The following is a 21,694-nucleotide window of genomic DNA, read 5'->3' as shown; positions in this document are numbered from 1 at the left end:
TTTCTCTAAGAAATCCTGGGATAACCTCATAAATTATATCTTTAACCTGCTGAATACCTCCTTTTATAAATTGTGGTTCATATAATATTTTATTTTTATATCTGAGTTTTTCATTTAGAAATAAAGGCAAGTTTACAAACATTTGCAACCCATCACACTCATACTCCACCTTAGGAAGAAATTTTCTCCACGCTTCCAATACTTCTCTATAAATCTCTGGTATTCCTACCGTCATTGATTTCTTAAACCCCATACACCAGCCATTCTCACCTATTCCCCCCACATCATTGATATATTTCTTCAAGAGTTCCTTCCACCCGTAATTCCACCTTCCCACCATATATTTCTGTACCGTTTTTATTCTCAATGCTGCCCTTTTTGTTTCCAAATCTACTAAATTTAACCCTCCCTCCCACTTTTTCCCGACCAATGTTTTCTGCGCAATTTTCACCCCTTTCCCTTCCCATATGAAATCACACACAATTTTGTTTAACTCATTCATCACCCACTCCGGCATATCAAGAACACTCATCACATACACACACACTGATAACAACAAACTATTGACCACAATTATCTTCCCCTTTAACCTTAATTTCCTCCCCCTCCATGCTGTACATATTGTTCTTATTTTATTTATCACCCCTGTCCACGTCACATCTCTCGCTTCCATACTTTCCACCCCTAAGTGCACTCCCAACACCTTTATATATTTTTCTTCCACCTTTAATCCCACTTCTACTCTCTCCACTTCACCTATGTACATTATTTCTGATTTGTCTTTATTTATTTTTGCCCCTGATGCCCTTCCATACTTCTCTACTAGCTCCAAAACTTTCTTTACACTTCCTCCATCTCTAACCGTGATAGTAGTATCATCCGCATATTGATTTATTATACATATCCCGCCATATGGCAGCTGAATCCCTTTCACATCTTTATTCATCTTAATTAGTGTCGCTAGGGGCTCTACCACTATTGCATACAGCAACGCTGATAGAGGACACCCCTGCCTCACTGATCTCCCCACTTCAAAACTGTCTGTCAGTACCCCATTCACTTTTACACGACTTTTCGCACTCCCATATAACCTCTTCACCCATCCCCTCATTCTCTCCCCAAACCCAAATCGCTCTAATACCCTATACAAAAACCTATGCTCTACTCTATCAAACGCCTTATTCCAGTCTATTCCTAACACCACTCCCCCTTTCTTATCTCGCTTCATATATTCAAAAACATCCCTAACTGTCCCTATCGTATCTGCTATATCTCTTCCTGGTATGCTATAACTTTGTGTTGTTTGCACTATCTCTCCTATCACTCTCTTCATCCTATTTGCTAATATTTTTGTTAAAATTTTATAATCTACATTTAATAAACTGATTGGCCTATAATTTTCCAAATCTAAATTACTTCCCTTTTTCTTATATATAATTGTTATCACCCCTTCTACCATCCTATCCTGCACTAGCCCTGTTCGCTCCATCCCCCTAAACACTTCTGCTAAAATCGGTGCTACCTCATTCTTATATGTTTTATACCATTCTATCCCTATTCCATCACTCCCCGGACTCTTCCCACTTTTCAAACTTACTATTGCCTCCATCACCTCCTTCTCATTTATTTCCCTATCACACCATTTCTTATCATCCTCACTCAAACTTTTTCCTATACTTTCCAATACCTCATCTATACTTGATTCATCTATTTCTCCCTTCTTATATAAATCCCCATAAAACTCCTGTATCCTCTCCAGTATCTCCACATAATCTTCTATTATCTCTCCCTTCTTATTATTAATTTCATTGATAAATGTCCTATTCTGTCTTCTTTTCTCTAACCCTAAAAAGTATCCTGTACATTTTTCTCCCTCTAAAGCATATTTTGCTTTACTTCTCAAAATTGCTCCCCTACATTTTTCCCTTTCATACCTCTCTAGCTTCATCTTTACCTCTATATAATTGTCTATACTATATCCCTCCTCATCATCTGCCCTACTCAATTCTACTCTCAATTTTTCCTTCAAACCCTTCTCTTCCTTCATCATCTTTTCTTTTCTTTTCTTACTATACCGTATACTAATATATTTGATTTGATCTTTTATCTTCTCCCATCTCTCCCCTATACTATCATCTACACTATCCTTTTCAATGTACACCGCTCTCCTCTCATTCTCTCTATCTAATAATTCCCTAATCTGTTTCTCATACTCTTCCTCCTCAATATATCCTGCATTCAATATCCACATCCCTCCCCCTACCTCCTCTCTCCCAACCTTAATTCTAAATCTAACCCCATCATGATCACTAAAGCTATTTCTCTGATGTCTTATTCTATCTATATATCCAATAATTTCCCCCTGTACTAACACTAAATCTATTCTACTCTGTTTTAATACTCCATCCCTAATCTGTCTCCTCGTGAACTCTCTCTTCTCTGGGTACTCGTATCTCCACGCATCTATCAATCCCTTATTCTTCATCACCTCTAATAACATATTTCTCGACCTCTCCCACCTAAATTCTACCCCCTTACCTATATCTAATCTACTACATTTTATATTGAAATCCCCTACAATAATACATCTTCCCACAACTATCTTTTTTAACTCTTCTATAATACCCCATTTATCTTTTTCTATATTTGGCACATACACATTAATTAGTCTAAATTCTACCTTTTTATATTTAAATTCTATTGCTACTATCCTCCCTGTCCTGTCTTTATACACCTCCTTTATCTCTTCTACACTATCCTTTTTAATCATTATTGCTACGCCCCTTGCATTTCTAGCCCCATTATTATAATAGATGTCTCCCTCCCATTCCCCTCTCATCTCTCTTACTTTCTCCTCATCCCAATTCGTTTCCTGTATACATATAATATCCCTACGATATGTAAAAAGCATTTCTTTTATCTTCCCTCTATCCCTTAATCCATTTACATTTACAGAAGTTACAGTGGCCATGAGAGCAAACCAAAAAAAATAAATAAATAAAAATTTAAACCAAACATTTTAAATCAAAATTGCATACCAGACCGCGGCCCCCTTCGTTCTTGTCGCTCTCTTTCCTTTTCTGCCTGTCTCTTGTCAATCAGTCTCTGGGATATCTTCTTTTTCTTTCCTGAACGTCCTTCTGTCTCCTCTTCCCTCCTCGCTTTTCCACTCCAAGGTCTCTGTTCCTTTGGTCCACAATCCTTATTCCCCAATCCAACGCTCTCATCCTCGTCACCATCCTTCCGACCCTCCTCGTCCTCCTTTTCCTCCTCGCCTCCTCTCGTCTGCTCCATCTCACCCCCGTCATAGCCGTCGTTCTCCTGCCCGTCCTCCTGCTCTTCCTCCATGTCCTCCTCACCCTCTTCATCCTGTTCCCCCGTCTGGTCCCCCATCTGATCCCCCGTCTGCTCGTCGCCGTCTTCTTGTCCACTCTGCCCCTCCTCTTCCTCCGTCGCTCTCCGCTCCACACACTCCCGTGCGTAATGGCCCGTCTGTCCACATTTGAAGCATTTAAATTCTGGACATTCTCTGAAAATGTGCCCTGTCTTAATGCACAGTCTACAGACACGTATCTGTCTGTCATGAATGACCCTGAAGTACTCCGTGCCTCTCATTGTGTCAAATTTAGTGGAGTATGGGAGTGAGCGGACCTGCTCTGTGAAGCGCACTTTTAAAAATCTGGTGCCGTCCAAAATGTCAGTCCCTGGCCACACTCGGCGCTTGATTGGTGACATAGCCTTCACTCCCCACTCTTCCAGCTTATCCAATATCTTGCCGTCTTCCATATAGATGGGTAGATTAATGAATGAGACCACCATTTCATTGCTTGCAATGTCTCTGGCATGTATGAGTGCTCCATTAATGCGCACCCCATCCATGAGTTTTGTTTTTCCGGTCTCAGTTTTCATTGTTAGTTCATATATTTTTTCGCTTCTCACCCTGCACCCCAGCACCTCTCCACACTCCTTTTTCACACCCTTCAGTACATCCATCATCGATAAGGTCTCTGTTCCCTCCACCTCCACCTCTACCGTCAGCTCTCTCTTAAACTTTTCATCTCGCTCTCCGCCGGTTTCTACTCGCTCTTCTCCAGTGCGGCTGTTTGTTCCAGGAGTTTTGTCATGATCATTTTTCTGTCCATTGTCCATCTCAGATAATCTGCTTTTCTCCTCACGTCTCTCCTTTCTTTCTGTGCCTTTGTCCGTGTTCTTTTTTCCAGTCATATCTGTCAGTCCATTGTTCGTTTCCATGCTGTCCATCCAATAAACACAAAACACGTCCCCCAGACAGCAAAAGCTGTCAGGGGAAAAACACTGAAATGAAGACTGTACTATAAACAAACGAAATAATCAAAATGATAACAAAACTCCAGGTTTAACTGGCACAACTTTCCCTCCAAACAAATCTCTCTCTCTCTCTCTGACCATGCACTTCCTGAAAGGGGCGTGTCTCAGTGCCACCTCTCTGGCGTGCATTCAGACACAGCTGGAATGATTGCAGCTTTTGTTCCTCAAAGCCCTGTGTGCGGTGATGGAGCAACAGCGCCCTCCTTTGGTGACAGCTGAGAGGGAAAAAAAGCTTACAGCACCTGGTATTCCCAGGCGGTCTCCCATCCAAGTACTAACCAGGCCCGACCCTGCTTAGTTCCGAGATCAGAGGAGATCGGGCGTGTTCAGGGTGGTATGGCCGTAAGCTACGAAACAGGCCGCAGAAAGCCCATTTAAACATGCTGTGACACCACTGACAGTTGCTCACACCAGCTGAGTGGCGGATAATGGTGTCTCAGCCATCAAACACATGCTATCCTTTAACAGTACTTTGATAGGAATAGTTGTTTTTTTTCTGCGGAGAAACACACAGCTGGAAGGACTGCAACCTTGTTCCTCAGGCCATTTGTGTACATGCGGGATGATTGCAGGCTTTTTACAGGCTGTAACAGTGAGAACTGGAACCCTAAAAACTACTTGGAAAGTGAGGCGTCTCAGTGCCACCACTCTGGCGTGCATTCAGACACAGCTGGAATGATTGCAGCTTTTGTTCCTCAAAGCCCTGTGTGCGGTGATGGAGCAACAGCGCCCTCCTTTGGTGACAGCTGAGAGGGAAAAAAAGCTTACAGCACCTGGTATTCCCAGGCGGTCTCCCATCCAAGTACTAACCAGGCCCGACCCTGCTTAGCTTCCGAGATCAGACGAGATCGGGCGTGTTCAGGGTGGTATGGCCGTAAGCTACGAAACAGGCCGCAGAAAGCCCATTTAAACATGCTGTGACACCACTGACAGTTGCTCACACCAGCTGAGTGGCGGATAATGGTGTCTCAGCCATCAAACACATGCTATCCTTTAACAGTACTTTGATAGGAATAGTTTTTTTTTCTGCGGAGAAACACACAGCTGGAAGGACTGCAACCTTGTTCCTCAGGCCATTTGTGTACATGCGTGATGATTGCAGGCTTTTTACAGGCTGTAACAGTGAGAACTGGAACCCTAAAAACTACTTGGAAAGTGAGGCGTCTCAGTGCCACCTCTCTGGCGTGCATTCAGACACAGCTGGAATGATTGCAGCTTTTGTTCCTCAAAGCCCTGTGTGCGGTGATGGAGCAACAGCGCCCTCCTTTGGTGACAGCTGAGAGGGAAAAAAAGCTTACAGCACCTGGTATTCCCAGGCGGTCTCCCATCCAAGTACTAACCAGGCCCGACCCTGCTTAGCTTCCGAGATCAGACGAGATCTGGCGTGTTCAGGGTGGTATGGCCGTAAGCGACGAAAGAGGCCGCAGAAAGCCCATTTAAACATGCTGTGACACCACTGACAGTTGCTCACACCAGCTGAGTGGCGGATAATGGTGTCTCAGCCATCAAACACATGCTATCCTTTAACAGTACTTTGATAGGAATAGTTTTTTTTTTTCTGCGGAGAAACACACAGCTGGAAGGACTGCAACCTTGTTCCTCAGGCCATTTGTGTACATGCGGGATGATTGCAGGCTTTTTACAGGCTGTAACAGTGAGAACTGGAACCCTAAAAACTACTTGGAAAGTGAGGCGTCTCAGTGCCACCTCTCTGGCGTGCATTCAGACACAGCTGGAATGATTGCAGCTTTTGTTCCTCAAAGCCCTGTGTGCGGTGATGGAGCAACAGCGCCCTCCTTTGGTGACAGCTGAGAGGGAAAAAAAGCTTACAGCACCTGGTATTCCCAGGCGGTCTCCCATCCAAGTACTAACCAGGCCCGACCCTGCTTAGCTTCCGAGATCAGACGAGATCGGGCGTGTTTTTTTTTTTTTTATCTTTTATTATCAAAAATATATCACGATCTTATTTTATATACATTCCAGCTGACAAAACAAACATGAAAACCAACATTAAAGACATGAAACACCCCCTTTAACTAAACAAAAAGACACATAGCCACACTAACACTATGTGCCAAAAGAAAAAATAAAAATAAGTCACATTCTCAATTTACATACATTCAAGCTGACAAGACAAACATAAAAACCAACATTAAAGACATGACACACCCCCTTATCCCAACAAAGAGGACACATAGCCACATTAACACTATGTGCCAAAAGAAATACTAAAATTAAATCACATTCACAATTTACATACATTCAAGGTGACGAGACAAACATAAAACCCAACATTAAAGACATGACACACCCCCTTATCCCAACAAAAAAAGACACATAACCACCATAACACTATGTGTCAAAATAATAATAATACTACTAATAAAAAATCATATAGATGACAAATAAATAAAAGAAAAGATACAGAAAGTAAATGTAGACACTAACTACCCCAACATAACACCCCTAAGTTTTTTTATAACACCAGACATACGTTTTTCCCTTCCATTACTTTTACCAAATTATTGTGACTGTTGAACTGCTGATGAAAAGTGTCTTGGTCTGCTAGAAATATGGTCCTGAGGTGAGCTGTGAATATGTTCTGAAAATATCTTGTAACATTTATTGTTTTGTTGTCAAATAATTGGTGATTCCTTCTTGTCCATAATGATTTTCTGCCGAATGCTAGGATGGAGTTGATGAGTGTATTGTTCCTGTTTGTATGTTTTCCTGTGATTCCAAATGTCCAAGCCCATGACCAATCTGTATCAGTGTGTGTTGTGAAGTTGCAGTGAGTCTCTAATATGGTCCTGATGTATGACTGAAAATGTTTTGATTCTGTGCATGTGTTGAAAATATGTCCCAAGTCCTCTGATTCTTTATTGCAAACGGTGCATGTTCTTGAATATTTTTCTTTGTTGATCTGGTGTAAAATAATCCCTGTGTAAATCCGTCTGTGTCGAATGTTGAAGTCCATGTTTATTGTAGTGTTGTCCATGAGTGGTATGTCCAGGTTTGTCCATATAGTTTTGATGTCCATGTTGGGGTAATTTTCTTTCCAATATTTCTCTGCTGTGGGGGGCCTTTTGATGAGGTGTATTAATGTCCGGTACCAGGTTCTTGTGCTTATTTCTTTTATGTCCTTTGCTTTGTCCTTTTGCTTGAGTTGTAGCTGGGGAAGGGCGGCTCTGGTATCTTTCCCTTTCTCCTTCAACAGGCTCCGCCACGTAGGGTCGAGAGCCTGTTCAAACTTTCCTTTAAGTTTTGTTATATTTCCTTTCCTATAACTAACATTTTTTTCTTTTAGTTTTCCACAAACTATATCTATGTTAAAAGCACCCCTCCCATCGATTATATCTCCCACCCTGGTCAAACCAGCAGCCCGCATAGGACCGCTGGTTAGAACCCTCCCCCCGCACATAAAAAATGGACTGTCAAGGAAAGGTAACTGCAGCACATGCTCTTTATTCCTGCACTTGGGCCAGAGGTGGGGCAGAATTTTGCCCCATGCCTCTAGTACCTCCTGGTAGAAACCAGGTAGGCGGCTCCTGGCTTTTCCGGGGAGGAGGGCGCACAGGTTGTACGCGTCTCTCTCCCCGTACTCAGCCAGATAGCTCGCCATCCAGTCCTCCCAGGGGTACTGCCGGTCCGAATCAAGAAAATTCTTAACAATTTTGATCCTAAGTGCGTCTCTTTTGGCACCGATGTCAATTAGTCCTAAACCCCCCTCCCTTTTTTTAGCAATTAACACTCTGTGAGCAATCGAATTTCCCTTTCCCCTCCAGAGGAAGGAGGAGATTGCTGCTGTCAGCGTTTTTAGAGCCCATTGCGGCAGCTCACAGGTTCCCAAAATGTGGTTAATTTTTGACAGTATCAAAGCATTAACTACAATTACCTTTCCTTTCAGTGTTAACCCTCTTGCTCGCCATAAATTTAAACTACTCTGCACTTTCCCTATCATTTCCCTCCACCCTCTGTCCCTAGCCTCACTCTCATTCTCTCCTATATATACACCCAGTATTTTCCTACACCCCGTGTTTTCCCCAAATCCCCATTTATTTACATAGTTTTCCACCTTTCCTATTTTGCCTATCTCAGATTTAGTTATGTTTATTTTCGCGCCTGAAGCCATGCTGTACGTTTTGAAGTGTTCCATGATTTTGTCTATGCATTTCCCTGATTTGATTGTTATTGTAATGTCATCCGCGTATTGTGATATTTTGATAGAACTGTTTGTTGGTGTTTTTATTCCTACTATTTCCTTGTCTTTAATTATTGCTTGAGCTAGCGGTTCTGCCACTATGCTGTATAATAGCGCTGATAATGGGCAGCCTTGCCTCACTGATCTTTTTATGGGGAAACTGTCTGTTATTGTACCATTGCATTTTATTACACTTTTTGCATTATTGTAAAGAAGCTGTATCCAATTTATAAAACCCTGCCCATAACCTAATTCTGCTAAAACCTTGAATAAAAACTGGTGTTCCACTCTATCAAAAGCTTTTTCTAAATCTATTGTTAACAAAAGGCCCCCCTGTACTGTCATCCCTCTTACTGTATCTCTTATTGTAGCAATTGAATCTTGGATGTCCCTGTTTGGTATGCTGTATGCTTGATTTGGACTGATTATCTGATCTAGAGTCTGTTTTAATCTATTGGCCAATGTTTTGGAAAGTATCTTGTAATCTGTGTTTAGTAGGCTTATTGGTCTATAATTGGATATTTCGTTTCTGTCACCTTTGTTCTTGTATATTACTGTTATCATACCTGTAGTGAATGATTTGGGTGTTTCTTGTTGTTTTTGCATTGTATGGTAGAGGTCGAGTAACAGGGGGGCCATCTGTTCACTAAATTTTATGTAGAAGTCAGCCGTTAGACCGTCGCTCCCAGGACTTTTATTTTTGTTTAAGTTTTTGATTGCATATTCAATTTCTTCCTTTGTTAATTTGCTGTCACACCACACTTTATCCTCCATATCTATCTTTTTATCTAAGTAGGTTAGAATTTCTTCAGTTTTCTCTATATCACTTCCCCCCTCCTTAAATAAGTTTGTATAATAGTCTTTTATAATTTCTAGTATTTTTATTTTGTCTTTATGGATGTTGTTATCTTGATCTTTAAGTTCTTCTATTACAGTTTTGTTCTGTTTTTGTTTTTCCAACCCCAAAAAAAACGCAGTGCACCTTTCACCCTCCACCAAATTTTGGAACCTGCACCTTATTGCTGCTCCTTTACATTTTTTCTTTTCTATGCTGTTTAATTGATTTTTGTAACATTCATACATTTCACAGCTTCTATTTTTTTGATTATCTAATAATATGACTTCTTCTTCTAGCTGCTTTCTAATATTCTGTTCTTCTTGTTTTTCTTTCCATCTTTTCTCTTTGCTATAATTAATACTCACTTTTTTAATTCTTTCTTTTATATTATCCCATCTGTCTATATAATTATTATCTATTTGCATTTCTGTTCTTGCATAATTAAGTAATTTTTTAATTTTATTAATATATACCGGGTCTGTTAGGAGGCTGGAGTTGAGGCACCAGGTGCCTCCTCCCTTGATCCCTCCTTCAGCACCCAGTTGGCATATGACAGTGGCATGATCGCTCCAGGAATTGCAACTGTAATGTATCTTGTTGATTTGTTTCACTGTGTCCGCTGCAGCCAAACACAGGTCAATTCTAGACTGCCTGAGTTTCCCTTTGACCACCTGTCTCCTTGAGAATTCTCTTTTAAATTTGTTTTGTATCCTCCATATATCTATTAAATTGTGACTATCCATTAAATCATAAAGAGCTGTTCTACTTATGTCATTTTTATATACATTATTTATTGAAATATCTGATTTGGTTAATACTGTATTAAAATCACCTATTATTATAGTTCTATTGTTTACCCATCTTCCTAATTTGTTAAACAAACCCTTCCTTTCCTTCTCACAGTTATAGGCATATAGATTAATTATTCTATACGTGTTATTATTTACTTCGATATCTATAATTAATATTCTTCCTTTATCGTCTTTATAAATTACTTTACTGTACTTTATATTATTACTATTTATTAGGGTTGCTATACCACAAGATTTATTAGTGCCGTTATTATAATATATTTCCCCTTTATATACTTTAGTTGCTGCCTCAAGGCTGCTTTCATCCCACCTCGTCTCTTGGAGGCAGAGGATGTCGCAGCTCGGACTGGACAGTATCGCATTCATCCTGTCACAAGTGCGGAGCCCGTTGACATTAAGAGAGTGCAGCAACAACATGATTATTAGAAAAGAAAGGATTGTTACAAATTAAGCTTAATCATTATTTTCCCTTATCTTTTTTCCTTCTTTTACTGATCAATGCTTTATTAGAGGTGTGCTGCTTCCTAAGATTTTTAATGGTGGTGAAGTCCATCTCGGAGTCACTGTCTGATCTGCCCAAACGGCGGAGGACCATGGTGGTTGCCGAGGCCGGCTCTCTGGGGGGTACGGCTGCACGGAAAATAATAGGATAATAAAGGAAAAGAAAGAAAACATATGAAATAAATCCAAACAGAGGTCCGCGATCCTCTCTGCTCCAACTGGTTTGCTTCTGGCTGCCTCCACTGCGCGCGCATACGTGTTCAGGGGGTGTGGCCGTAAGCGACGAAACAGGCCGCAGAAAGCCCATTTAAACATGCTGTGACACCACTGACAGTTGCTCACACCAGCTGAGTGGCGGATAATGGTGTCTCAGCCATCAAACACATGCTATCCTTTAACAGTACTTTGATAGGAATAGTTTTTTTTTTTCTGCGGAGAAACACACAGCTGGAAGGACTGCAACCTTGTTCCTCAGGCCATTTGTGTACATGCGGGATGATTGCAGGCTTTTTACAGGCTGTAACAGTGAGAACTGGAACCCTAAAAACTACTTGGAAAGTGAGGCGTCTCAGTGCCACCTCTCTGGCGTGCATTCAGACACAGCTGGAATGATTGCAGCTTTTGTTCCTCAAAGCCCTGTGTGCGGTGATGGAGCAACAGCGCCCTCCTTTGGTGACAGCTGAGAGGGAAAAAAAGCTTACAGCACCTGGTATTCCCAGGCGGTCTCCCATCCAAGTACTAACCAGGCCCGACCCTGCTTAGCTTCCGAGATCAGACGAGATCTGGCGTGTTCAGGGTGGTATGGCCGTAAGCGACGAAAGAGGCCGCAGAAAGCCCATTTAAACATGCTGTGACACCACTGACAGTTGCTCACACCAGCTGAGTGGCGGATAATGGTGTCTCAGCCATCAAACACATGCTATCCTTTAACAGTACTTTGATAGGAATAGTTTTTTTTTTTCTGCGGAGAAACACACAGCTGGAAGGACTGCAACCTTGTTCCTCAGGCCATTTGTGTACATGCGGGATGATTGCAGGCTTTTTACAGGCTGTAACAGTGAGAACTGGAATCCTAAAAACTACTTGGAAAGTGAGGCGTCTCAGTGCCACCTCTCTGTCTTGCATTCAGACACAGCTGGAATGATTGCAGCTTTTGTTCCTCAAAGCCCTGTGTGCGGTGATGGAGCAACAGCGCCCTCCTTTGGTGACAGCTGAGAGGGAAAAAAAGCTTACAGCACCTGGTATTCCCAGGCGGTCTCCCATCCAAGTACTAACCAGGCCCGACCCTGCTTAGCTTCCGAGATCAGACGAGATCTGGCGTGTTCAGGGTGGTATGGCCGTAAGCGACGAAACAGGCCGCAGAAAGCCCATTTAAACATGCTGTGACACCACTGACAGTTGCTCACACCAGCTGAGTGGCGGATAATGGTGTCTCAGCCATCAAACACATGCTATCCTTTAACAGTACTTTGATAGGAATAGTTTTTTTTTTCTGCGGAGAAACACACAGCTGGAAGGACTGCAACCTTGTTCCTCAGGCCATTTGTGTACATGCGGGATGATTGCAGGCTTTTTACAGGCTGTAACAGTGAGAACTGGAACCCTAAAAACTACTTGGAAAGTGAGGCGTCTCAGTGCCACCTCTCTGGCTTGCATTCAGACACAGCTGGAATGATTGCAGCTTTTGTTCCTCAAAGCCCTGTGTGCGGTGATGGAGCAACAGCGCCCTCCTTTGGTGACAGCTGAGAGGGAAAAAAAGCTTACAGCACCTGGTATTCCCAGGCGGTCTCCCATCCAAGTACTAACCAGGCCCGACCCTGCTTAGCTTCCGAGATCAGACGAGATCGGGCGTGTTCAGGGTGGTATGGCCGTAAGCGACGAAACAGGCCGCAGAAAGCCCATTTAAACATGCTGTGACACCACTGACAGTTGCTCACACCAGCTGAGTGGCAGATAATGGTGTCTCAGCCATCAAACACATGCTATCCTTTAACAGTACTTTGATAGGAATAGTTTTTTTTTTTCTGCGGAGAAACACACAGCTGGAAGGACTGCAACCTTGTTCCTCAGGCCATTTGTGTACATGCGGGATGATTGCAGGCTTTTTACAGGCTGTAACAGTGAGAACTGGAACCCTAAAAACTACTTGGAAAGTGAGGCGTCTCAGTGCCACCTCTCTGGCGTGCATTCAGACACAGCTGGAATGATTGCAGCTTTTGTTCCTCAAAGCCCTGTGTGCGGTGATGGAGCAACAGCGCCCTCCTTTGGTGACAGCTGAGAGGGAAAAAAAGCTTACAGCACCTGGTATTCCCAGGCGGTCTCCCATCCAAGTACTAACCAGGCCCGACCCTGCTTAGCTTCCGAGATCAGACGAGATCTGGCGTGTTCAGGGTGGTATGGCCGTAAGCGACGAAAGAGGCCGCAGAAAGCCCATTTAAACATGCTGTGACACCACTGACAGTTGCTCACACCAGCTGAGTGGCGGATAATGGTGTCTCAGCCATCAAACACATGCTATCCTTTAACAGTACTTTGATAGAAATAGTTTTTTTTTTTCTGCGGAGAAACACACAGCTGGAAGGACTGCAACCTTGTTCCTCAGGCCATTTGTGTACATGCGGGATGATTGCAGGCTTTTTACAGGCTGTAACAGTGAGAACTGGAACCCTAAAAACTACTTGGAAAGTGAGGCGTCTCAGTGCCACCTCTCTGGCGTGCATTCAGACACAGCTGGAATGATTGCAGCTTTTGTTCCTCAAAGCCCTGTGTGCGGTGATGGAGCAACAGCGCCCTCCTTTGGTGGCAGCTGAGAGGGAAAAAAAGCTTACAGCACCTGGTATTCCCAGGCGGTCTCCCATCCAAGTACTAACCAGGCCCGACCCTGCTTAGCTTCCGAGATCAGACGAGATCGGGCGTGTTCAGGGTGGTATGGCCGTAAGCGACGAAACAGGCCGCAGAAAGCCCATTTAAACATGCTGTGACACCACTGACAGTTGCTCACACCAGCTGAGTGGCGGATAATGGTGTCTCAGCCATCAAACACATGCTATCCTTTAACAGTACTTTGATAGGAATAGTTTTTTTTTTTCTGCGGAGAAACACACAGCTGGAAGGACTGCAACCTTGTTCCTCAGGCCATTTGTGTACATGCGGGATGATTGCAGGCTTTTTACAGGCTGTAACAGTGAGAACTGGAACCCTAAAAACTACTTGGAAAGTGAGGCGTCTCAGTGCCACCTCTCTGGCGTGCATTCAGACACAGCTGGAATGATTGCAGCTTTTGTTCCTCAAAGCCCTGTGTGCGGTGATGGAGCAACAGCGCCCTCCTTTGGTGACAGCTGAGAGGGAAAAAAAGCTTACAGCACCTGGTATTCCCAGGCGGTCTCCCATCCAAGTACTAACCAGGCCCGACCCTGCTTAGCTTCCGAGATCAGACGAGATCGGGCGTGTTCAGGGTGGTATGGCCGTAAGCGACGAAACAGGCCGCAGAAAGCCCATTTAAACATGCTGTGACACCACTGACAGTTGCTCACACCAGCTGAGTGGCGGATAATGGTGTCTCAGCCATCAAACACATGCTATCCTTTAACAGTACTTTGATAGAAATAGTTTTTTTTTCTGCGGAGAAACACACAGCCGGAAGGACTGCAACCTTGTTCCTCAGGCCATTTGTGTACATGCGGGATGATTGCAGGCTTTTTACAGGCTGTAACAGTGAGAACTGGAACCCTAAAAACTACTTGGAAAGTGAGGCGTCTCAGTGCCACCTCTCTGGCGTGCATTCAGACACAGCTGGAATGATTGCAGCTTTTGTTCCTCAAAGCCCTGTGTGCGGTGATGGAGCAACAGCGCCCTCCTTTGGTGACAGCTGAGAGGGAAAAAAAGCTTACAGCACCTGGTATTCCCAGGCGGTCTCCCATCCAAGTACTAACCAGGCCCGACCCTGCTTAGCTTCCGAGATCAGACGAGATCTGGCGTGTTCAGGGTGGTATGGCCGTAAGCGACGAAAGAGGCCGCAGAAAGCCCATTTAAACATGCTGTGACACCACTGACAGTTGCTCACACCAGCTGAGTGGCGGATAATGGTGTCTCAGCCATCAAACACATGCTATCCTTTAACAGTACTTTGATAGGAATAGTTTTTTTTTTTCTGCGGAGAAACACACAGCTGGAAGGACTGCAACCTTGTTCCTCAGGCCATTTGTGTACATGCGGGATGATTGCAGGCTTTTTACAGGCTGTAACAGTGAGAACTGGAACCCTAAAAACTACTTGGAAAGTGAGGCGTCTCAGTGCCACCTCTCTGGCGTGCATTCAGACACAGCTGGAATGATTGCAGCTTTTGTTCCTCAAAGCCCTGTGTGCGGTGATGGAGCAACAGCACCCTCCTTTGGTGACAGCTGAGAGGGAAAAAAAGCTTACAGCACCTGGTATTCCCAGGCGGTCTCCCATCCAAGTACTAACCAGGCCCGACCCTGCTTAGCTTCCGAGATCAGACGAGATCGGGCGTGTTTTTTTTTTTTTTTTTTTCTTTTTATTATCAAAAAATATCATAATTTACACTTTGTCAGAAAATATTATCACGCACACTATCATTCATTTCTCCAAAAAACATAAAAACTCATACACAAAAAAGAGAAGCTCCTTCAAAAAAATTGAGATCCACACTTCGAGCACTTAAACCCTTACAGGTTAGATAATAAAAACACATAATCAAAACAACATTAAACATTATCTATTGAAAAATTCATATCACAAAAAAAACAGAATAAGAAAACAAAACTCCATCACTAAAGAAGCTCCATCAAAATTGATATCAACACTTCATTAGGCTCCAGTATCATTTTAGATTCAACATAATCCCAACAAAAAAAAAAATAAATAAAAAGAAACCTCAAAAAAAAAGAACAATGTATTCGCATTCATTCAAAATACATCTCATCACACCAGACATACTTAACAAAAATTGTTACGAACACACTCAATAAACCAGCATCTGACAAAATAAAAATGAAAATAATATTTTAATCACCTCCATAAAAAATAATAAACCCCACCAAAATAAAATCAAACCAGAGAATCCTATATATGACAGCTACAAAATAACTTAACTTCCCCAATCCCAAAGTAAATTGCCTCTTTCATCCAAAGAGACGAGAGTATTATCAGTCAGAAAAGTCCGAGTGAAGTCTACAACACCATGCAATCTCCTGAAACGCACATGCTTCCTCACCATATTCCTAAAGATTGGCCAAACAAGATGGATTTTGTGGTCATAGTGAGCCATATTTCTCCTCAATTTAACTGCTAGACGTGCATGGCTCAACAAAAAATGACACAGTGTCACATTCCTCACTCGGCTCTTGTCCCATATTCCAAACAAAAAGAAAACATCCCACGAATCAGACACATCCCAATCAAAACCTAATCTATCCCTTAGACAATTTTTCAATTTTACAAAAAAAACATTCAGTTCTATACAATTACAAAACAAATGCATCAAAGTTTCTGCTTGCAGACCACATATGTCACAATGTCTATCAATAGTCCTATCTAATTGGTGCAAGATGACATTTGTAAATACCTTATTGTGTCTAATTCTAAAATCATTATCTTCTGCTTCTATGCTGTTCCCCCTTATTCGCCATGAGCCCCAAATTAAAGCGGCATCCAAAGATGGGAAAACTGTCTTCCAATAATCTAAAGAGGCAGGTTTCTGCACCACTGCCAACAAAAATTTATTATAAATGAATTTACTAGTAATAAGCTTTAAATCTTTCCATTCATTCCCTTTGAAAAAATATAAAATCGGTAAAGTAGTACTACAATGTGGGACTGCAGTATTTCTTATCAATGCAGACCATTGTAAAGGCATACTTGTTTGCACTACCTCATAATAAGTTATGACAGCTTTCATTGTGACTTTTTCATCAATTTCCTTCATTTCATCATAAATAACCTGCGGCGGATAAAACCCCGGCATCACCTCATACATCAAGTCTTTTAACTGTTTAAACCCAGCTTTTACCATATTCACATTATACAACAAAGCTCCCTGCTTCACAATATATTTGTTCAGGAAAATAGGCATATTTTTCAATACAGACAAGTCAGTACTTTCAAAAGACAAATGCTTCAAAAAAGCCGCATGAGCTGACAAAACTTCTCTATAAAAAGGAGGAAGTCCTTCAGTCATGGACTGTTTGAGCTGCATTAGTAGTACAAAATCTCCGATATTTAATACATTATTTAAAAAAAACCTCATAATGTGTTTCCAACTATAATTAGTATCATCACACAAATATTTTTTGATAGTTTTCATTCTGAATGCATTTTTTTTACTTACAATATCAACTAATTTTAAACCCCCCTCACAGTATGGACCCACTAGAGTTTTTCTAGCAATTTTGCCTACTGGAGCACCCCATAAAAACACAGATATAATAACATTCAACCTTTTTACCACCCACAGAGGTAAATCTACTACAGCCAATGTATAATACAAACGTGAAACAATCAAACTATTTACAATCATAACCTTTCCCCCTAATTTCAAATTGCGTAAACGCCAAAAATTAAGAGTTGATTCTAATTTTTTTAAATGCTCCTCCCATGTCAAATCTCTTGCTACTTTCCCATCTTTGCCCACATAAGACCCTAGAATTTTTAAATGCTGACTCTGCAAATTAAAACTAAGCTCAGCCTGCGGTGGTTCAGGAATATTAATAAACATAATTTCAGATTTTTTCATATTGATAACAGAGCCAGAAGCTCTGCCATAAAGATTAACCAATTCCACAGTTTTTGTAATGCTAGACATATCCTGAACCAGAATGGTCGTGTCGTCAGCAAATTGCTGAATGACACACTTTTCTCCTCCAGGCAGAACAATACCTTTAATTCTATTTTCAGATTTGATCATAACACTTAAAGGCTCAACTACAAGAGAATATAATATCGAGGACATTGGACAGCCTTGACGCACTGAGCGTTGCAAAGAAAAACTGTCAGTCAGAACCCCATTACATTTGACTCTCGCCGTAGCTGTACTATACAATAAATTCAACCATTTTACAATTCGTTCCCCAAAACCAAATTTTTCCAATACACTAAAAAGAAAATAATGTTCCACCCTATCAAAAGCCTTATTAAAATCAATAGATAACAAAATACCCCCTTGATTTGTAGTTTTTAAAAACTCAACCACATCACGTACAGAAAAAATAATATCAGTCACCTCTCTCTCTGGTATACTATAAGCCTGTGTTGGCGAAATTATAGTGTGCAAAACACTCTTAAATCTATTTGCAAAGATTTTCATCAAGATTTTATAGTCCGTATTCAAAAGGGTAATTGGTCTATAGTTAGCCATGTCAACTCTGTCACCTTTTTTAAAAAGAAGAGTTATCAAACCCTCAGACATGGTAGTTGGTACTTTCTGTTTGATCTCCATTTCATCATACAGTTTTAACAAAATGGGCACCAACACAGATTTAAAGCATACATAAAAATTTGCAGTCAGACCATCACTACCTGGACTTTTGTTAAGCACTAATTGATTAATTGCATTTTCTATATCTTTCACAGTTAACACTTGATCACACATACTTCTATCAGCATCAGACAAAATAACATTCAAACTACTCGTGATTTTTTCAGTTAATGTAACATCATTCACTTCAGAACTAAAAAGCGTCTCATAAAACTCTTTCACAGTTTCCAACACTTCAACAAAAGAATTTACCACCTCCCCATTTTTATTTTTGATTTGATCTATATAACACCGCGATTGACGTTGTTTCTCTAAGTTTAAAAAAAAAGCAGTATTTTTTTCCCCCTCTACTGCATATTGTGCTTTACTACGCAAAATAGCCCCCTCACATTTCAGCCTATCTATTTCAAACAACTTATTTTGAACACTCAAAAAATCATTAATATTTGTATCAGATTGTCCTTGCATTTGCATTAATTTTGAACGTAATACTTTTTCTTCTAATTTATTTTGAAAAGATAATCTTTTTGCAAAACGAATGCTTTTATATTTAATCTTTAATTTTAAATCTTCCCACCCTTCTATTATGTTTGACAAAAATTCATCTCTAGTACTCTCAAAAGAAATTAACTCAGAAACACACTTAACATAATCCCTATTCAAAAGTAAATTTGCATTTAAATGCCATACACCACCACCTCTTCCTCTTCTCTTAACCCCCATTCCCACCTTCAAAAAAACATGATCGCTCATAAAAGATAAATTATGACTCACAGTATCAAAAAGAAATAAAAGAGTTTTCTTCACCAAAACTAAATCAATACGACTTTGTCTTAAAGACCCCTGATGCATTTGCATCCTTGAAAATTCTCTTTTTATCGGATTTTTAGAGCGCCAGAGATCACAAAAATCATACTTGTTCATAAAGTTTTGTAAACCTGCTCGTGATGAATCCTGTTTCAATTTTATGTTTTGTGCTACATCAAGCACCGACAGTTTAACATTAAAATCACCAATAATTATGTCACAGTCACTTCCAATGTTCTCAAGAAAAGAAAAAAATAAAGATCTTTCACCCTCAATATTCGGTGCATATATATTCAATAATGTATATTTTATACTTTCATAAGAAAATGTTATCTTAATCCAGCGACCTTCTTCATCATTATCAACATAAGTTGCATCAATATTTAAACCGTCCCTCACTATGACGCTGACGCCTCTGGCGTTACACTGTCCAAAACTAGAAAAAAAAGAAAAAGCTGGCCACAAAGTCCGACAGCGCTGCTCCCACTCTGAGTCCCAATGAGTCTCTTGTAAACATAAAATTGGAGCATCACATAACGCCAGCATGTTTTCAAACTTAATCATGTTCCTCAGTCCATTTACATTTAAAGAAATTAAATCAATCATAGTGAGGGACAAAAAAATAAATAAAAACAGTCTAAACAAAAACATTGATGCTTAACTTATGTATAGGCCTGTATCTCATTTTTTTTTCCTCACCTTTTTTCCTTTTCCCGACATAATAAAATCCCTATGGAACCCGCTCCGGGGTGTATCCGCGAAATCATCATCCTCCTTCTCCACCAGATCCATTTTAGCGCAAGGAATGCGCTCTGAGCTTAGCAAAACCTCCATGCGCTGACTGCTGCGACTCCTTGTTCTTACTCCTCTCACTTTAACATGTCCTTGAGAGTCTGAAAACGAGGGGAGACGAGACTGCCTCTCTGTATGAGAAGCATTTTTTGATCCCCCATCCGCCTCCTGTTTCTCATGCATGAGACCCATGGCTCGCTCAAGCGATTGATCCTCCTCTTCACCATCATCATCAATGTCTTCCTCAGACTCCATCACCTCCCGATTCTCCGCCACCTCCACCTCCACTTCCTCCGCTACGTCCTCCTCCTTCTCCTCCTCATCTTTCTCCGCTGCGTCCTCCTCCTCCTCCTCCTCATCTTTCTCCGCTGCGTCCTCCTCCTCCTCCTCCTCCGCTACGTCCTCCTCCTCCTCCACCATCTCTCCCTCCTCTGTGTCCACAGTCATCATTTTTGCACACTCGCGAGCGTAGTGTCCCTGCTTTTTGCATTTAAAACAGAGAAAATCCGGACACTCACGCAATATGTGCCCCGGCTGCATACACAACCGGCACACTCTCGTCTGTCTGTCATGCAGCACCCTGAAATATTCGGATCCCTCCAATGTTTCAAATTTAGTGCTGTAGGGCAGGGACGAGATAGCTTCTGGAAACTGTACTTTTAGGAATCTTGTCCCGTCAAAAATCTCTGTCCCTGCCCATTTCCTCCGGCGAATGTCTGATGCTGGTTTCACTCCCCATTGACGCAATTTATCTATTATTTGATTGTCCGTTATATACATTGGCAAGTTTAAAAAAGACACCACCCTTATGTTGTTAATAAATTCTGTTGCCACTATTTTTGAGTTTTTTAATTTAAAACCATCCAATAGTCTTTCTTTTCCTCTTAAATTGTTCATAGTGAGTTCCCACCTTTTATCATTTTTTGTCCTGCATCCCAGCACTCTGCCACAGGTGAGCTCCACTGCTTTTAACAAATCCATCATGGTGATAATATCATCTCCTTCGATCTCCACGTTTATCACAAGTTCTTTTTTTATAACATTATCACTCCTGACTTCTTTCATCTTCCCCTCCGCTCCGTCCTCTCCCTTCCTCCGCGCTGCTCCTTCATTGCGTCCTCCGCGCTGCACAGTCTCCTTTTCTCTCTCCACTTCGCTGCTCATCAGACCCTCCGTCCCCGCTCCTCTCTCCACTCCTCCGTCGGCCCCACTCTCTCCGACCTCCACCTCTCCTCCTTTCTTTTCTCCACCTGCCGCAGTCGGACGCAAGTCCCTCCGCGCAGCTCCACCATTTTCCGCCACACCAAAATCCTTCGTCATGTCCGTTGCCTTTTTCGTTACCGGGTGATCCATCCTTTTTTTTTCGGGTTCAGAAAACTATCCCCCTGGCAGGATATGCTGCAGGGGGAAGTAGTACTTTCTTTCACCTTTGTTGTTATTTTTCTTTTCGTTCTCCTCGCGTTCGTTTGTCTCTCTCCTCTGTGCTCCACCATGTGCTGCAGGTAATCACCGGAACCGGAAACGTGTAGACGTGTTCAGGGGGTGTGGCCGTAAGCGACGAAACAGGCCGCAGAAAGCCCATTTAAACATGCTGTGACACCACTGACAGTTGCTCACACCAGCTGAGTGGCGGATAATGGTGTCTCAGCCATCAAACACATGCTATCCTTTAACAGTACTTTGATAGGAATAGTTTTTTTTTTTTCTGCGGAGAAACACACAGCTGGAAGGACTGCAACATTGTTCCTCAGGCCATTTGTGTACATGCGGGATGATTGCAGGCTTTTTACAGGCTGTAACAGTGAGAACTGGAACCCTAAAAACTACTTGGAAAGTGAGGCGTCTCAGTGCCACCTCTCTGGCGTGCATTCAGACACAGCTGGAATGATTGCAGCTTTTGTTCC

At 41.8% G+C, this 21,694-nt stretch overlaps 10 non-coding genes across 10 annotated transcripts; all 10 read right to left on the bottom strand.

Moving 5' to 3' along the window:
• Positions 1-4,577: 4,577 nt before the first annotated feature.
• LOC128354606 (5S ribosomal RNA) lies at positions 4,578-4,695 on the bottom strand. Its single transcript, XR_008321095.1, has one exon. It is a non-coding gene; the product is annotated as a 5S ribosomal RNA (ribosomal RNA).
• A 413-nt stretch (positions 4,696-5,108) lies between these two features.
• LOC128353390 (5S ribosomal RNA) lies at positions 5,109-5,227 on the bottom strand. The gene has a single exon (XR_008320865.1). It is a non-coding gene; the product is annotated as a 5S ribosomal RNA (ribosomal RNA).
• Positions 5,228-5,638: 411 nt separating this feature from the next.
• On the bottom strand, positions 5,639-5,757 carry LOC128354151 (5S ribosomal RNA). Its single transcript, XR_008320967.1, has one exon. It is a non-coding gene; the product is annotated as a 5S ribosomal RNA (ribosomal RNA).
• Positions 5,758-11,393: 5,636 nt separating this feature from the next.
• LOC128354144 (5S ribosomal RNA) lies at positions 11,394-11,512 on the bottom strand. The gene has a single exon (XR_008320966.1). It is a non-coding gene; the product is annotated as a 5S ribosomal RNA (ribosomal RNA).
• Positions 11,513-11,925: 413 nt separating this feature from the next.
• On the bottom strand, positions 11,926-12,044 carry LOC128354139 (5S ribosomal RNA). The gene has a single exon (XR_008320965.1). It is a non-coding gene; the product is annotated as a 5S ribosomal RNA (ribosomal RNA).
• Positions 12,045-12,456: 412 nt separating this feature from the next.
• On the bottom strand, positions 12,457-12,575 carry LOC128353382 (5S ribosomal RNA). The gene has a single exon (XR_008320864.1). It is a non-coding gene; the product is annotated as a 5S ribosomal RNA (ribosomal RNA).
• A 413-nt stretch (positions 12,576-12,988) lies between these two features.
• LOC128354133 (5S ribosomal RNA) lies at positions 12,989-13,107 on the bottom strand. Its single transcript, XR_008320963.1, has one exon. It is a non-coding gene; the product is annotated as a 5S ribosomal RNA (ribosomal RNA).
• A 413-nt stretch (positions 13,108-13,520) lies between these two features.
• On the bottom strand, positions 13,521-13,639 carry LOC128353376 (5S ribosomal RNA). Its single transcript, XR_008320863.1, has one exon. It is a non-coding gene; the product is annotated as a 5S ribosomal RNA (ribosomal RNA).
• Positions 13,640-14,052: 413 nt separating this feature from the next.
• LOC128353369 (5S ribosomal RNA) lies at positions 14,053-14,171 on the bottom strand. Its single transcript, XR_008320861.1, has one exon. It is a non-coding gene; the product is annotated as a 5S ribosomal RNA (ribosomal RNA).
• A 411-nt stretch (positions 14,172-14,582) lies between these two features.
• On the bottom strand, positions 14,583-14,701 carry LOC128354126 (5S ribosomal RNA). The gene has a single exon (XR_008320962.1). It is a non-coding gene; the product is annotated as a 5S ribosomal RNA (ribosomal RNA).
• Positions 14,702-21,694: the final 6,993 nt, after the last annotated feature.

Source organism: Scomber japonicus, chromosome 2, assembly GCF_027409825.1.
Source record: "Scomber japonicus isolate fScoJap1 chromosome 2, fScoJap1.pri, whole genome shotgun sequence".
Lineage (NCBI taxonomy): Eukaryota > Metazoa > Chordata > Actinopteri > Scombriformes > Scombridae > Scomber > Scomber japonicus.
This window is presented reverse-complemented; position numbering and strand designations above follow the sequence as displayed.